Source organism: Notamacropus eugenii, chromosome 4 (assembly GCF_028372415.1).
Source record: "Notamacropus eugenii isolate mMacEug1 chromosome 4, mMacEug1.pri_v2, whole genome shotgun sequence".
NCBI lineage: Eukaryota > Metazoa > Chordata > Mammalia > Diprotodontia > Macropodidae > Notamacropus > Notamacropus eugenii.
The window spans coordinates 412,236,171-412,253,036 of record NC_092875.1 but is presented as its reverse complement, the minus strand read 5'-3'; the positions used below and the strand labels follow the sequence as shown (position 1 = coordinate 412,253,036).

Genomic DNA, 16,866 nt, shown 5'->3' with positions numbered 1-16,866 from the left:
GTAACTTTAGTAACAAGATAGAGGGGGAGAATTATATACATATATATATATATATATGTATGTATGTATTTGAAAATTGAGGCACTAATGCATTGTTAGTGGAGTTGTGAACTGATACAATCATTCTGGAGAGCAATTTGGAACTACACCCCCAAAGCTATAAAACTTTACATACCCTTTGGCTCATCAATATGACTACTAGGTCTGTATCTTAAATAAGGTTAAAAAGAAAAAAGTATACATACACATACACATATGTGTGTATATATGCGTATATATGTATGTGTGTGTGTGTGTGTGTGTGTATATATATATGTATATATATATATATATATATGGATGTATATATTTGTAGCAGCTCTTTGTGTAGTGGCAAAGGATTTAAAACCAAGGGCTTATCCATAAATTGGGAAATTGTTGAACAAGTTATGATCTATGAATGTGATGAAATATTATTGTGCTAAAAGACATGATAAATATCATGTTTTCTGAAAAAAAACAACTAGAAGACATGAACTGATGGAAAGTGTAGTGAGAAGAAGCAGAATACTGGATGCATTACCAGCCATATTGTAGGATGATCAGTTGTGATTAACTTAGTTCTTTTCAGCAATACAAAGATCTAAGACAATTTGAAAGGATGTATGAAAAAAGTGCTATTCACCTTTAGAGAAAGAATTGATGGATTCTGAATGTAGCTTGAAACATACTTAAAAAAATTTTTTTGGGGGGTCTGTGTTTTCTTTCACAATATGACTAATGTGGAGAGATGTGTTTTGTATGATTGCACATGCGTAATCTATATAAAATTGCTTGCCTTCTGAATATGGGAGTAGTAGAAGGAGGGAAAGAATTTGGAACTCAAATGCAGACCATTCATTTTGTACCTCCATTTCCATTTCCATTTTGAGGATAAATGTAAAAATTATTCTTAATGTAACTGGAAAAACTTAAATATTTAAAAAATAAAATAATGCTTGTAGAATTCCAACTTGTTTGCCTCAGTTTTTCTTAATATGGGCAATAGAGTGGTAGAATATTATTTATCATTGTACAGGAAATACAGTAGCTCTTATGTGTGTTAAACTTTATGTCAGAGTTAGATGACACCTCAAAAATCATTCAGTCCAATAGATGAGCAGGAATTCCTGAAGCTGATTATCCAATTATGCACACACACGTATACATGCATATATATATGTGTGTAAACATGTTTTATATGTGTGCATGTGTATAAAGAGTTGCATATGTCTGTGAATACACATACATGCATACATACATACACACAAATTTCCATATTGTCCAGGTTATATACATGCATATATTTATATGTCACATATATCACTAAATGCATCACCTCCATCACCTCTCGGGCAGGGGTAGGGGAAATTGAGGTGGGAGGGGGTCAAATACTTCATCTGTCTTCTGGAATCACAGTTGGTCATCATGTTAATTATAGTTCTTAAGTCATTTGAAGGATTTTTTTTTGTCTCTATGGGTTTTTTAATTTATTTATAAATTGTTTTTCTGGTTTGGCTCACATCACTCTTTGTCATTTCATACAGGTTTTCTCAGGTTGCTTTAAAACTGTTCCTTTTATTATTTCTTGAATACAACAGCAGCCCATTATATTAATTTATCATAATTTGTTCAGCCATTCCCCAATTGATGGGGACTCCTTTATTTTCCTGCTCTTTGAAGCTGGAATAAGAGCTGCTATAAATATGTTTATGTATAGGGTCCTTCCCTTATTCTTTATTCTCTTTTGGGTATTAAAGTTCTACTAATGTCATCCCTAAGTCAAAGGGTATTCATAGATGAGTCAGTTTGGTGGCATAGTTCCAAACAACTTTTCAGAGTGCTTCCAGCCTCCTCTTGAAGATTTCTCACCGTCTCTTGAGACAGCCTATTCCACTTTTCTACAGCTCTTACTGTTGGCAAGTATTCTTTAGGTCAATCATTTATAGACTAAATTAATTCAGTCAAAACCTCAAAGGGAAGTTAGCTTCTGGCCACAGAAAATAATAATGCCACTTTCACTCCAATGTGATATTCACATGTATGTGTATATGGAATAAAAAAGAGGGATGGAAAGAGTAATGAATATTATTTCTTACACTGAATAATAAGGAAGACCATAGGAGATTAAAATCTCAGCTCTGACATGTAACAGGTCTTATATTCAATGGTTACACAACCATGTAAAACATACCTCAAACCATCATGCATATTGCCAACTGTTCAGAGGAAAAATACAAGAGGATATAAAATTGAGTGCTGTGGTTAGTCGATAACAAGGATAGGCTGAGGTACCATCTGCTCCTTTGGCATTGGGTCTCCCTGTTTTGAGAGAAATGCACTTAGTTTAATTGAAAAAATAGCACAAACTGCATTTGTGTAGTATGAATTTTCTTGGCAAATTGAACACGAGTCAACTTGAAGCAAATGATATGAGGGGGTTATTCTTGGTTATTATTTTAGTTTTTACAGTTTACGATTTTCTGAAAAGTTACTGGATCTGAATGAATCTCAATTTCCATTAGAATGCAGAAATTACAATATTTATACTGAGCATTTTCAAAATCTAAATGGAAGTTATTCCTCAAGAAACTGTGACCAAATTCCATCCTATTTCTTGAACAATGTATTATTTGCATGTGTTAAATGCAGACCATTCAGAAGGAAATAATGATATTTAAGTACTGAAAATGGGAATATCCAGTCTCTGTGAGAAGAACAAAAGATACAAGTAATTTAAATGAAAATGCCAATGGCAAAGTTTGAACTCAGTATCCCTGGAATATTAAGGTGATACTTTGTACTCTGTGGTAATACAATATCTGGCTATTACTCAAAAGCATTTGATAGTATTCATTTGGTAACAAAAGACTTAGCACATTATCTCAAGAGTAAACAGAAAGATTTCTCTCACTCCATAGCACTTCTTTGTAACTGTGATATGCTTTTCATGAGAAAAATGTTTTCATAATTTGGCTACAGAATGAAATGCATAGCAATGATCATTCCTGTATTTCTTCAAACAAAAACAAGTTTTTCAACCATTTTGACTAAATCAATTCAGTCAAACCTCAGAGGAAAACTCATTGCTTGACACAAAAGATAACTGTTTTTTTCCCTCAAATGTAATACTCAAATTCAGAGAAACATTAAAAAACCTATGTATTGATGAAAAGTAAAGCAAACATCCATCATAATAATATATATGATGACTATAATAAACATTAAAAAGCTGCTGAACCCATGGATATTGTGCTGGCCAATCTCAGTTCTAGGACTGAGGGCTGAATGTGAAGAAACACATCTTCTTCCCCTCCAAAAAGAGGTGGGAGATTATGGGCATAAAATACTGTATTAATCATCAGATGCTTTTACTGTGTTGATTTAGATTATTTTGTTTGCTACAAGGGGGATGTCAGGGGCTAGGTGTAGACACATAATGTAAGATCACATTGGGAAATGACTGTGGTATAAAGACAAACAGTGTCGATCAGACTTGATAAAATAAATACTGTTAATTATATAATGTGCATATGCAGGTCTTGATTCTTCAGGTTTTCACTTTGGCTTTCTCTCTCTGTGTGTGGGTGTTCTTATTTGTTTGCTGACTATTAAAATCATGAGGGCAGTACATCAGTTGAAAACATATGGGCATTTCTGAAGGGTTGTATGAGTAGTAAGTCTTGATGATTAATTTTACACATGTTAATAAATTGCCATACAACTATTTTCCCACTATTATTTTGGTGAGTCACAAGTGGAGTATTGTCTTCAGTTCATGAAGGACATTGATTAAGCTGGAGATTCTTCAGAGCAAGGCAACCAGGACCACAAAGGGCCTCAAGACCATGCCACTTGAAAATTAATAGAAACAAACAGGACTCTTTAGGTTAAGAATAGACAAGATTCATAGAACCTTCATAGAAGATTTAAGGTTCTGTCTTCAAGTATTTGAAAGACTAACATGTGGAAGAGGGATTATATTGCCCTGTTTGGCCCTAGAGGCCGTAACCAGGAAAAATGGGTGGGAGTTGTGGAGAGGCAGATTTAATCTTGGTAAAAAAAAAAAAAAAAAAAGTAACAACTGCCCCCAAGTAGGACAGCAGCATCTTGGGTAAGTAGTTAGTTGGTTTCCCCAATTAGCAAGCCTCAGACAAAGGTTGGATGACCATTTGCCTTTCTGGAACCCCTTCCTAGAAGTCTTTGACCAAAGACTAGAGAGTTCCTCGAGTGGGACAAAGGAAATTCTTGTTCCAGTATGGTTTGGATATGGATAGCCTCTGAGATGCTATTATTATTATTATACTCCACAGAAACTTATTACAGTAATGAAAGCTCTTCTGTTCCTTAATGCATTTGGAATTCATTGACTGCCCAGCATGTTTTTTTAATGCATTTCAACTTTTCTCTGTATGGTACAGATAGTGATGTGGGTTGGGAAAGAAAGAAAAACCCCACAAACATTGCAGCTTAGATAGTTTCAAAGGTCTTTGGGTATCCCCCTTTCACGTGGGTTGTTAGAGGCAAGAAGACTGGCCAACATTTACCTTCAATGCAATAGGTAAAGAAACCCATAATTATGATTGACTACAATGTTTAGAATATGCAGTCCTTTATGATATTAGATTTGTACCTTCCAGCTGAATAGAATTTATTTTAAAGAAAAGAAAGAGGAAAGTGAGCTAATTGTAATCTCTAGTAAAAACAGGAATACCTGGTAAATGTAACTGAGAATTGAATTATCCATGGTAGGTGATACATATTCCCACTATAAGTAGCTTGAGATCTTTGTCTGAAAAGTATCGTATTAAGCATAAAGTGCTACTATTATAATCCAAGTGAGATCCTTTTAACTTTCTGCATCATATACATTTTTTAGCAAAGATGTTCAACCCACAAAAAAAGCTGTCACTGATAATTTTTACAAAGAATTATTTATTTATCCTTCAAAGTCAAAGCAGTGTTAGCTAATGTCTAGTTTAACTATTGACCAAAATATCTCATAGAATTTATATATATACACATATAAAATTATATGTGAATTATTTTCAAAAATCTATAGTATTCTAAATCTAGAAAATATCTGCAAATGGGTGAGATTCCTGTTTAATTTAGATAAACTAAATTTTGAATTATATTTGTTTTTTCTTACTTCCAAAATGTTACTTTGACATAAAAAAGTGAGTACAACTTCTTGCAGAGACATGCTTATTTAATCAGTTAAAGTATTTCTTTTTGGGGGCGTGGGGGAGAAACCCTAGAGGAAATAAAGATGTACATGTGAGTTCTCAGACAATACTACCACATCCAGGCAAAGGTTGACCACCATTATTTGACTAAGAGCAAGGAGAAGGGAGTTTCTTCTATGATGTGGACAATGCTTCTGTAATCTAGAACCAGTGCCTCTATCTCCTATTTAAATTTATTTTTCAGTGAATTTTGGAGCATATGAGGAAATATAGCAGCATTCAGATATGTTTACTTTTCCTAAGTCCCCAACATTCTTATTTTTTTCCATTTAAGGAAGCTGACTGTAGCTTTTTAGACAATGAACTTTCATTCACATCACAGCTATTCAAAATATACATTGATCAAATGCATTGATCAAAATGTTGATTCCATTTAAATGTAATTCATTTAATTGCCATTTCTATGCTCCTGTTATTTTTATTTCTTTTTATTCTCCACTTTCCCTCCATCCTCCCCATGCTATTGGTCAGGCTTTTGCTTGTGTGCTCCCAGAAAGGCAGATTGAGGCCACACATGGAGAACAAGTGTTAAGCTCCTCCCTTTTCTATCCTCCTTTAAAGGGTTTTACTTGCCAGCTTGCCTCTGGACAACCCACCATAAACAGTGGGTTAGAGACGGAAAAGTGCTTTGTTCCCAATCTGGAAACATCTTCCTCATAAGTTGTCCATTGCTTATATTGTCAGAATGACAGAAGTAAGAAGTAAATAAGTGTCTTTGATGGGAGGCTGGCCTTTCTTTAGTTTACCAATATATTGGAAGTAGGGTGGGGGGGAGAAAGCATAAATCTGGGAATAAACAGAAAAGTGAAGAACTTACTAAGAAACATCAATGCACTATTTAATCAAAAATGATCAAAAAGTTCGTAAGTAACAAGGGGAAAAAAGCTGTAGCACATGATGATTTCTCCTGATGAATCTGTCTAAAACTCCATATGCAGTGAATGAATATCAACGTACATCCTTCTGTACCATTTGTCAACCGGATTTCTTCATACCTGGTCCATAAATAGTAAAGAACAGCCTTTGAAAAGAGGGAAAAGTGCAGTCTGAGTGCTAAGACAACTACAAAGAAACAATAAGGTATTGCTATAATGAGATGCTAATTAAAATTTTGCTTGTAACTCATGTAAGTGTTTGAAGCCCAGCAAATTCTCTTTTCATTTGTGAAGCGTGAAGGTAAATTGCCCAGTGACAGTGGGACATCGCTAACAAGTACAAATTGAATAACATGCTATCTCGCTCGATTAGCCCTGACTAGCGTGTCTGAATTAGATATTCAGCACACTCGCCATTGTAGGCTGATTGATAAATGCTAAGGAGAATTTGTCAAAACAACAGGGTCTACACCCAGTGGGACATCAATATGCTCCATTTAGTCACCCACACGACACTTCCTACATAGGATTGTCACATAAAATTAAGACTGGCCGCTAACCAGCCATCAAGCTTGCAACAGACGTCAGGCAGCCTGTGTTCTATATGCATATTAGTCACATGCTTAACAATTTGGGCTGTCATGACTGAAGCATGCAGTGACCTCTGGAGCAGAGGTTGAATTTTCCAACTACACCAAGACATCATGCTCAGCTGTTCAAGATTTTAGGCCATTTCCTGCCAGATCTGGGCACAGATGCACTGCCCTAAGCGATCATCTGTGGCCTGGTCCAAATGACAAATGGCTCAGTGCAGATTATTGCATTATATACTAAGTACTACAAGTCTGTAAATTATAAGCAAACTACTGTCCAGGACCAAATGTCCTTCAGCTTTCAAAATACTTTCTTCCCCAATTCTTTAAATGAGTCTAATAAATATTGGATGAAGTCTGAGATCAAAGTCTCCCCACAGCACATTGAATTAGTTATCTCCATAGCTAATTAGCTGCTTGAATATCAAAAGCTCAGTGCCAGCTATAATTCAAGAAGTCCTGGCTGGGGTTGGCCTGATTGCCTTTCTTCAAGATCACACTTTTCAGGTGCCAATGTGGACAGTTATAGAAGTCTTAGGGATTTGTTGGATCTGTATACTTAGAGAAGCAAATAAACGAATGAACAGATAGATGATAGATAGGTAGATAGATAAAGAAATGTCAGCTTTGATAATAAACGTAGCAAAACAAACTATTAATAATTAAAAATCAAACAATTCGAGATTAAATACAAATTATTTCATATTTGTGTTACATTGTATTTGATTTTGTTGCATATAAGTGGATTTATTTAAAAGTCAGGAAACTTGGAAAGAAAGTGGAAGTGAGCTAATTAGACAATACAGAACTTAATTAAGTACCTATTATATGCAGAAAATAATATTAGAAGTTGGGAAAGACAAAGTTTTGACAGATTCCTTGGAAACAAATGGATTGGGGGAGATTTTTAAAAAAGAAAAAGAGTATTGATTGTCTTTATCACCACACATTTTAGCCTATTACCATATAGACTGTTAACGATGGTAAATTTGATACCTATTGATGGTGAAGCATGAGTCCTACCCATTGACAAAAGGGTGATGGGCACAAGGTATGGGATGAACATTCTCCAACTTGGTCAATGTACTAATTTGTTTTGCTTGATTTGTTATTGAAGAGGTAGAGATGACTGGATCAGAGTTGTTGGGAAGTGACAGTAATTATTTTTAAGAAAAGAACATCAAGAAAACATTAACAGATAAATTTGATGTCTAGAACTTTATATTCTACTCAAAATTAATCAAAACTATTCAGCTTTTTAAGAATTTGCAAATTCATAAAATGGAGTTTAATAGTCTGATACTGCGTTTTGATATACTATTGCATAGGTCAGAGAATTTTTTCTAAGTGTTAAAACCTGAAATCTGTCAATAGTGGAACAAAACTAATTCTGACATGAACTTTAGAAAACCCCATGTTGAGTATTCTACAAAAGCATATCCATGTAATTTGGCACCTTTGAGTTTAGTTTGAAACCTGAAACAGAAAGATCTAAATACCATGAGAGAAAAAAATGTTTTTCTGACATTTTCAATTCAATAGAACCCCAAGAAATGTAGAGACTATGATGAAGAATCAAATTTTCTTGGTCTTTCAATTTTGTTTTATTTTTAATCCCAGGTATTCAGAATCTTCACCTGTTATTAGCAATAATTATTTTCCAGCTCAGGTTTAGCATTTGAAGAGTCTCATTCCTTCTGTCACTCCTTTTTCAAACCTGTACCTTACAATTGTGCGACTTAGTGATGGATCATATTCAATGATCATTTTCATTTCATTACTGAAATGCAAGGAGACATGGGATGGCTTTATTTTGTGAATTCATTTTAAAAAATACATGGGGCATTTTTTTCTCAGGCATTTATCTTGTACATAAAATAAAGAGAAATTATTAAATGACAGCGAGATAGACAAGACAGAATTGCTTATTTGAAATCACAGTTGGGGAGGAGGTAGGAAAATATGAAAGAACTATTTAAATATGTATTAAAAGCCAGCTAAATTCAGCCTTTCTGGGGATTTTTTTAAAAAAGATGTGTCATAAAAATGGGAGAAATAAATGTGTACTTGTTAGTATTTGACAGAGAACAGAAATGAAATAAAACTTTTTTCTTGTGTTATGGTGTAGTTGAGAAGTAGCCACAGATTATACAACATTTGAGGTGGATGTAGTAAAATCTACTTTCCTTTTTTTAAATCCTGTACTTTTTTAAAAAGTGCTTTTCTACAATTTTTTTAAACTTCATATATCCAGTTGCAGTCCACAAACTGCATAATAAAGAAAATGTTAGTAGAAAGTAAGATTTATTTCAACAATAACGTTCCAACAAGAGCCAAAACATAAAAAAAAAAAAAAAAAAAAAAAAAAAAAGATAGCATAGCCCTATTGCCTAAGGCAATATACTACTCCTGGATAATGTACCAGCTGAATGACTCCTCACCCACATGCTAAATCCCCTCTCTCTCCCCTAATTGTCAGCAGTATCATCATTGTCACCAGGCGAGCTCAGTGCTGCAATCTTCCAACTCTGTGATCCACTATTATTCTAGCTGTTTCTCCTGGGGCCTGGTGGTGGCTTGGTACAATCTGTGGAAACACTCAGCAGACGCCTTTGTTGACTCCTAGAAGGTAACAGATGATGCAGCCAGGCCTCTGGCCTAGTTTGATGTCTCTTCTGGGTGGCGAGCCTGCATTGTTCAGTGTCCTGAGGCAGATGCCATGGAAAAGCCAGAACTTCTGCCATTTTTTATGGTACCCCTTCCAGCGAGAGGGAGTGGACTGAATTGTACCTCCTGGAGGGTAAAATAAACATTGCTCTAGTTTGTCACTAGCTGTCCATGCTTTATGAGGATCTGCACGTGCCCTGGAGTGTCTCTAAACATATATCTCTGGGGTATTATGGGGCTCCATGGGAACAGGAGGTGTCACTTTTGTCTCCTCTAGCCATTGAACTCTGCACTCTTTAAAGAGCTTTCTATCTTGGCTGTCCCATTTGTAAAAACTCACTTACAGTGAGGTTATTCAGATTCATGGGTCAATGCTGGTAGAAAACTGAGAAGGAATCTCTCCTAAGCAAATCACATCTTTTACTAATAATTGTTGATGCTAACTTTCACTGTCCTCTTTTCTCAATAACCACAGCAAACAAGTTATTTTTCTTTTCTCTTTTTCTTTCTTTATTATAATTAATTAATTTGTTTTCAGTTTGCAACAATCACTTTCACAAGTTTTAAATTTTCTCCCCCTCCTTCTTCCCCTCCCTGCCCAGGATGGCACATAAACTTATGGGTTCTACATATATATTCTTATTAAACACATTTTCATATTAGTCATATTACACATAAGAATTAAAAAGAATGGGAGAAACCATGAGAAAAACAAAACAAAACATAACAAAAGAGAAAGTAGCCTGCTTCATTCCGCATTCTGACTCCACAGTTCTTTCTCTGGATGTCGATGGCATTTTACATCATCAGTCCTTTGGAAATGTTTTAGGTCCTTGTATTGCTGTGAAGGGCTAAATCTATCAAAAAAGACCTCACACACTGTGGCTGTTACTGTGTATAATGTTCTCCTGGCTCGGCTCACTTCACTCAGCATCAGTTCATATCAATCTTTCCAAGTTTTTCTGAAGTCCTCCTCAAACAAGTTATTTTTCTATAAATCTATAATACATAGCAAGATCCAGATGCAGTGAAATGTTATTAGCCACTTATCAATTTAAAATTATAAAGATACATTTATTCTCATGTCTTAAGCTACATAGACTTTCATGGCATATTTTGGTAAACAGAGGAAGCTATGTAAGTTGGACATACTAAATAGTATTTGGGGTCAAAAATTCTATGATTTCTATTAGTAGAGAGTAAAAGGTTGGAGGTAGCCATTCAGAGATATTTTGATATAATGAAAGGAGTTCTGTTCTAAGACAAGTGAAATAAATTTCTCGAATCCAAGTGTAACACTTTATATTTATCCTCATTGAATTTCACTTCCTTTCCCTCAATTCAATGCTCTTGCCTGTCAAGATCTTCTTAGGTCCTAACTCTGAAATTCAGTGTGTTCTTCTCCTTCTAGGTTTGATGTTATTTATGAATTTGGTGTATATACTATCTATTCCCTTATCCTACTTACTGATAAAAGTATTAAACAGCAAAAGACTAAATACAGATCTCTGAGGCACTCCAATGGATACTTCCTAGCAAGTTGATATTAAATTGTTCTTTGTATCTGACTATTCAATTAGCTTTGAACTGACCTAACTATATTATCTGTTCATCCACATTTCTCCATCTATTCTATAAAATATTGTGAAATATATCAAATAATCTGCTAAAATCTAGGTAAATTATGCTTTTAACATTTCCTTATTCCAGTCATGACATATGCAGTCCAGCTATCATCCTCATCTTATTTCCAAAGGAAACTTGGACTCCATTTTTGGAATTCCCCTGCATTCTGCTAGGTTACCTTTTGCCTTATCTGACCCAGATTGTTGTTCCTTCATCCTCAAAGAGGACTATGGCATCAGGAAGGTGATGCCATGACTTGCAAGTGAATTGGATTTAAGTGAGGAAAATCACCAGTCTCACTTTCTCCTCTGGAGCCATCTGAATCCAGTGGCAAGATACAAATCAGGATGACTAGGGATGGCCCTGGATATGAGAGACCTTCTCCTTTTTAAGCCGAGGTCTTTCCCAGGTCTCAATCTGGGAGAGGAAGACTTTCAAGGTTTCTGAATAATACCTGTATGTCACTTCCTGACTCGACTCAAAACCACAATCCAGAGTACATACCCTGCCCCTCCCAAACATAGTGTTCTCTATCTGCTCTTTGTCTGTAGTCTGTTCACATGGACTATGTAGATTCTTTGAGGTAGTGGCTATTCTGCTTGCTTGTTTCCTCAGTGCTTAAGAGTGCCTAGAACATCTATCTATCTATCTATCTATCTATCTATCTATCTATCTATCTATCTATCTATCTATCCATCCATGTATTTCTAATGAGCCAATTTGGCAGACTTATCAAAAAAGAAAACGGGCATGACTTGTCCTTAATGGAGTCATACTGATTCCTTTTATCACTACTCCAATTGCTAGAAGTTCACTAAGCAGCTTTTAAATAATCTGTTCTATATTTTTCACTAGCAACTAGATGGCACAGTGGATAGAGTGCAGGGCCTGGAGTCAGGAAGACTTACATTGCTGAGTTCAAATCTGGCCCCAAACACTAGCTATGTGACCATCCCTTAACCCTGTTTGCCTCAATTTCCTCATCTGTAAAATGAGCTGGAGAAGGAAATAACAAATCACTCCAGTATTTCTGCCTAGAAAAACCCAAATGGAGAAATGGAGAGCCAGGCACGACTGAACAACAAAATAATTTCCCTAAGAATTGAAGTTAGCTCACTGACCTCTAACTTAAAAAAAAAAAAAAAAACTTTCGGTCGGTCCCTTCCTCTTGCACTCCCATTACTTGGGGACCGGGCCGGGCTGAGGGCGAGCAGCCCGCGCCCGGGGCTCAGGGCAAGGGGGTAGGTGGACATGGGTTTCTTTCCACGCTGTGCTCTGCGGAGCCTCCTGGGCCGCCGCTGTGTCCAGGGCACTAGCCGCACCCTGGGCACGAGGCAGCTGCTCCTGTCCCTCCCCCACGGAGGAGTGCCAAGCTCTATTCTGCTACGCTCCAACTCTGGGGGACTTACTAGAACCCAGGAACGGACACTAATTGCAATAAAGCCAGATGGTGTTCAGCGGAGGCTGGTTGGAGATGTCATCAGGCGTTCTGAGAGAGGAGGATTCAAATTGGTGGGCATGAAATTACTACAGGCCCCAGAGAAAGTCCTTGCTGGGCATTATCATGACCTAAAGAAGAAGCCCTTCTATCCGAACCTGATCAACTATATGAGCTCTGGTCCCCTGATTGCCAAGGTCTGCGAAGGGTACAATGTGGTCCGTACCTCTAGGGCCATGGCAAGAAACACTGACTCAGCAGAAGCTATCCCTGGGACAATCCAGGGAGCCTTCGGCGATCACATCAGCAGGAGTGTTGTCCATACCAGCGGTTCGGTGGAAGTGGCCCAGAGAGAGATCAGCCTGTGGTTACACAGCAGTGAGCTGGTGGACTGGGATTGTTGCAGTCACAGCAACCTGTACCACGTGTGAGGGAGGGTCTCAGCCCACCTCCCGTCCACATTAAGGACCCAGAAGTAACTACCTCTACCAATGAGAATGCTGTGCTCTTCCCTTCCTTCCTGTTCAAGCTACCTGCTATCCCTCTATCCTAACCTCCTCTCCTCGACAGAGACCTCTCTGATGCGAAATTATGTGCCTTTTCACTCCATGCCCCATGCCGTTGAAGGACTGAGTGTAACCCTTCCCTCAACCCCAGTGCCAGTCAGTCTTGGGGGTAACTGCTTGTAAACAGAGATGACTATTAAAGGAGACACATTAAAATTCAATCTATAACTTGGTAAAAAAAAAAAAACAACAACACAACTTTCTTTAAAAATAAATAAATAAACTAGATATTTGCCCTTTTTTGGGACTGTCATATCTTCCTGTTCTTTAATGTATTTTCTGTTCTTTTAAATACCCTCAGTAACTTGGCAATCATATCCACCTGTTCTTTCAGTATTCAGATCTGCTGTTCATCTCTGAATCCAATGATCTGACATTCCTCAGATGGCTCTGGAGGAGAAGTGAGGCTGGTGACCTGCACAGCCCTCCCTCCCTCAGAGCAAAGTCAAGTGCAAGTCACGTTGTCATTTCTCTGATGGGCAATGAAGGACAAACAGGATACTGTTCATCTGAGTCAAGTGACTTGGATTAATGAAGAGCAGTGAGGAACTTTCCTTCCTCATGCTGGATATCAACTTTATGTTAGCTAACCATTTTTTGTTCTGTCCTTTCCAGTGCAAAATTATTCTCTGACAGGAAAAAAAACAAAAACAAAAACAGAAGTTAAAAAAGATTTAAGAAATTCTATTTCTCTCTTGTCACTGATCATGGTGAATTATCCTACCCATTCCAAGCAATGGTTCCATCCCTTTTTGATTCCCTGCTTTCCTCCCAATATAGCTAATGAATAAATGACCAAAGAAATAAATGATATTTTTGGAGGGGCTTTAACTTTCTTCATCTGATTCAATTCATTCTGAACTTTAACAATCCTCAAATACCTTTGAAAGGAGCATATACAATCATATTCCCTGTAAATTGTCATTACTTTTATCTTCAATACATACACTTTAAAAGTATATTTAAGTTGGTTGATGTGTTCATCAGTACATCTTCATGAGTCTCTTGGGACAACTCCCATTTTTCCCCATTAGAGTTTCACTTTTGAGAGTTTCCCAAACCATCTACTTCCCTTGTAGAATTTTGGTCTGTCCTAGAATTGAGGCACCAGACCTGAAAGGGATCTTATCATTCAATCCAGTCACCTCATTTTACAGATGAGGAAGGGAAGGGAGGTCCAGAGAGATTTTAACAACAGAAGTAATAAGTAGAAAAGCCTGGATTTGACCCTACATCCTCTAACTCTATTATTTCTTTCCATTGTACCACGATCTCATCTATCATCCTTTGAAACTTTTGAAACTTGGTCTCCAAAAAACAAAGGTTTTCATTGGGTTATGCCTGGATTTCCTCTGCTCTCAGTTATAAACTCTGATTTCTCCCAAAGTTCTCATCCCACTTGTCTCAGTATTCTACGTGTGCCTTTTCATTTGTGTTTTTGACGGACCGCCACTTCTCCCTCTGCTGTTGTGTATTTGTGGGGTAGTGTGTTCCAGGTTTATGGGCAAATATTTTGTTGCTATTTTTACTATGCCATTTCATCAAAGCCTTGGATTTAAATTAATTGTGTCCTTCAGCTGTATGTTAGAAGCACTGATTCTGATGAAGTTTCCTAACCATTATTTTAGGGGTCACAAACCACAAAGTACCTTGTACATGGAGTAACTATTGACTTGGGACTTGTCTTTTGAGTTAGAAGTGCCCTCGGATATTATACTTTATTATATTAATCTGTGTAAATATCATATCCTTCTCCTTAGTAGAATATAACCTCCTTGAAGGCAGAAAAAAGTTTTATGTGTTTGCTATTTGAAATCCCTAGTACCTACTAAGGACACAACCATCCACTCCAATCTTGCCAGAGCACAGAAATTTCAGTGACTTCTTTGAGTGTCATGCCTGTAATAAGTGCTTAATAAATGTTTGTTGGATTGAAATGAATCTCCAAACATTACATCTTCTCCTTGGAAACTTCAAACCACTGGGCATTATCTCCACCAATGCAGACCATAAGCCTTCTAGATCATACTTAATGGTTTCATGAATTGATGTGCCTAAAAAAATGTTCTACATAATGGCAACTCTCAGTCTCTCAACATTAAGTTAGTCTGGCTTTTGGATCCCAGATTCTTTGCCAGGCCTCTATTCAAAGCTTTTCTAGTGCAGTAGAATCTGTCATTCCTTCAGTATCAGCAGAAACTTAGAGAATGTGAGATTATCTCCATTCCACAATGAAACAACAGAGGACTTTAATTAAAGAAAAATTCTGTAAAATAGATTGAAAATAAAGTTGATTTAAAAAAAATACCTTTTATGGGAGCCAAGAAAATGTGAAATTTTCAGGAACTTGAAAGTAGTTAAATAGCCATTGAGGGCAATACGTATATTTGTGAAAGTTGTAATGAGACATTAATTTGCTTTTCCCCTCACCCTCAGCTTGACTCAGTATGAAGAATTCAGTATTCTGCTCTGCTCTAGGTTTTCCTTCTGCTTTCTCTTCTTTTAATACCATGACAGATTGGATTACTGCAAGTGCCCTCTACCTGAGGTTTCCCAGGACCACCCAGAAGCTTCATTGGGTACTGAGGACAGCTACCTTTTGGCTTTAGGGTATTGCATGAAAAACATTATGCCTATGAGCTGCAATGCATGCTGCCTGCTAGCTCATGTCATAGTATAATTCACATTATTGATTTTCATTCTGCAGTATAAAATCCAGCACACCTAGGGTCTGGGACACCTGAACAATTGGCTAGGGCATTCTCAACCTAGTTAAGACTAGATGGATATTTTCTTTTGGAATGATCAGTCTTGTTCATTACCTTAACATTGTTTCAATAATAATAACAGATAATAACAACCATAAACATAGCATGTAAAATTGATACAGCACATCACCATCTAGCAACTGCAATCTTTGCATGATCCTTTTGGATTTTCCCAAGCATACTAGGCCTGTAACTCCATTCCACATGTGAGAAAGCCGTTCCATGAATTGCCCAGGGACACGTGGCTAGTATAGTGGAAGAAAGAGACCTGGACATTGAATCAGAAGACCTGGGTGTAAGGCTCAGCTTCAGCACCAAACAATAGTGGGCATAACTTTTACTGCCCTTCTGTAACCTTGGACAGATCACTTGACTTCTTTTGCTCCCAGTTTCTTCATAAAAGGAATAGACTAGTTAACCTATTTGCTTCCTTCTAGTTCTGATCTAAAAGGCCCTTTCCAGATCTAAAGGGCTATAATCTTAAACTAAAATTTTAATCCAAGTCTTCTAATTCCAAATCCTTTCTATTACATTGTAGTTATCTCAGAGCTGGAGTCAATTAATCACTATCTTCCAATTCAACCTTGCTTCCATTTCTAGAGGATAACTTGACCCCTAATCAAGAGACATATAAGAAACTCAGGAACTTAACATAAATTCAGCTTTGTTATTGGTCCTTCTCTAACAGGACTTTACTTCTAGTAACTGGAATCTTGCCTTATTTGTGTCCAAGCATTCACCTTCTATTCTGATATGCTACCAGGACCTTCCTGATTATCCTACCTCAAATTTCATTTTCTGTGTCTGAGTCCTCACTACATGTCTACCAGTCCCCCACCCCCATGTTGCCTTCCTGCTTCCATCCATCACTTCCTGCCAGTCTTCCATGATGTTTTGCTTTGTTGTTTCTTTAGGCTGCTTCTAGGCTATTCCCTCTAGGTTACCTCATATAGTTTTCTCCTGGGACTGTCACTGAGTGCCTCCTTTTTTTTCTGGGTGAATCTATCCAAGTCCTATCCAAGTACTGGCTATCATCCTTTGTCTGTTCCGTCCCAGGACTTAATAA

At 37.0% G+C, this 16,866-nt stretch overlaps 1 pseudogene; it reads left to right on the top strand.

The window, feature by feature from the left end:
• Positions 1-12,279: 12,279 nt before the first annotated feature.
• LOC140498600 (nucleoside diphosphate kinase, mitochondrial pseudogene) lies at positions 12,280-13,045 on the top strand (annotated as a pseudogene).
• Positions 13,046-16,866: the final 3,821 nt, after the last annotated feature.